The sequence below is a fragment of the Monopterus albus genome, unplaced genomic scaffold, assembly GCF_001952655.1.
Source record: "Monopterus albus unplaced genomic scaffold, M_albus_1.0 scaffold2561.1, whole genome shotgun sequence".
NCBI classification, from domain to species: Eukaryota; Metazoa; Chordata; class Actinopteri; order Synbranchiformes; family Synbranchidae; genus Monopterus; species Monopterus albus.
This window is the reverse complement of record NW_018130434.1, coordinates 1-1,470: the sequence shown is the minus strand read 5'-3', so window position 1 is coordinate 1,470 and position 1,470 is coordinate 1. Positions and strand designations below refer to the sequence as shown.

At 44.4% G+C, this 1,470-nt stretch overlaps 1 long non-coding RNA gene across 1 annotated transcript; it reads right to left on the bottom strand.

Moving 5' to 3' along the window:
* Positions 1 to 1,018: 1,018 nt before the first annotated feature.
* Positions 1,019 to 1,393, bottom strand: LOC109954012 (uncharacterized). The gene is made up of 2 exons (XR_002274011.1): positions 1,269 to 1,393; positions 1,019 to 1,140 (listed from the first exon to the last, which is right to left on the bottom strand). It is a non-coding gene; the product is annotated as an uncharacterized LOC109954012 (long non-coding RNA).
* Between the last annotated feature and the right edge of the window lie 77 nt (positions 1,394 to 1,470).

Below are 1,470 nucleotides of genomic sequence, written 5' to 3'. Positions count from 1 at the left end.
GGTTGACTACTCAACAAGCATAATGTTAATCTTCTACTAATTAAGTTTTTAATTCATAAAATATTAGAATCAACCTTAAAGTATGCCTTGTTAATAATTTTACCCAACAAGTGCCATGGACCTTGGGTCTGCACTTAGACCTTTTTGGAGGAATAAACAGATTGGGGACACAGCATGTGACAGATAGGTCATGTCTGGGAACAGACAGACTGCTATGTGGAGGCCCGGGCCCAAGGTTTTTTACAAGCTTTTAAAGCCTCAAGGGAGCGCTGTTTGTCAGATCCTCATTTTTTTTAGGGAATAAATAGACGACGGGAAAGTATGTAACATGTCAGTGTAGTGAGTTAACAGATAATCACACATACTACAATGAATGTTTGTATATGCATGTTTTCAGTGTTCCATACTTTCGTATGGAAACTGACCACATGCAAGATGACAGTAATGTTGTGCAATAACAGTACTTACCACAAGCCACAGTCCACAGAAGTCCTCAGTAGCAGTAGCAGCAGCAGCCAATAGAAGAGGATGAGAAGGTCATAGAGAGCGCCGGGCCATCTCCTTGGAGTTGTCTTGATGTGTAGATGCCATTGCAAGTGTCTCTCTCTGACTACAATGCTATTTTCCTTTAAGAGTATATCTTTGTTTTTCTCCTGTCTGTGTAGGATTTGTCCAAACACTATACTCAAAGTGTTACAGTTCTTGTTTTGAATAATGTAACATTGACAACCTGTTAAGTTTAAGTTCCCTGCATGTATTGCCCGGGCCCAGCCACAGCGAGCTGTGGCCTCCCAGTGACAGCCTGTTAAGTTCAAGTTTCCTGCACGTATGGAGACTGCCAGGGCCAGCCACAGCGAGCTGTGGCCTCCCAGTGACAGCCTGTTAAGTTTTATAATAAAACACCTCAAGGCTCCCGCTGCCATTGTGTATTGTGACTATTTGGCCAAATACCGCAACTCTGTTGCCTCAAAATATGCCTCTCCATGTCTAAGTGCTGAATCAATACATGCTCAAAGGATTACAACTTTGAAGTGTTTTTATTTCTTAAAAAGTAGTAGATTTAAAAGGTTACAGACATATTTCAAAAGTATTACAGAAGGAATTTATGCATAATGTGCTCTTGGTGGCATCAGCTCTGACCTGCAACACAGACACACACATGCACAGGTGTTGGTCATGCATGCGTGCACAGTGGGAATGTGCAGAGCAAATAGTGGAAGCACTTCTCAGTTGTGGGGTCTGCCATGCTAGGAATTAGCAGTACTCACCGTCGGCAGTTCTTCCAGCTGCGCATGTGGCATCCGTGCCGATCGGCCGCGCATCTTCACGCCTGCGCTGACTCCATCGCACGTCCGTCTTGCCCACCGTCCGCACTGGTCAGCCAGCTTAGCAGAGTATCTGCAACAATATGGGCACAATGACTTTTACTATTCATAAGGGGCTTTCCTCCTGTGGGCTCACCACCTGCAG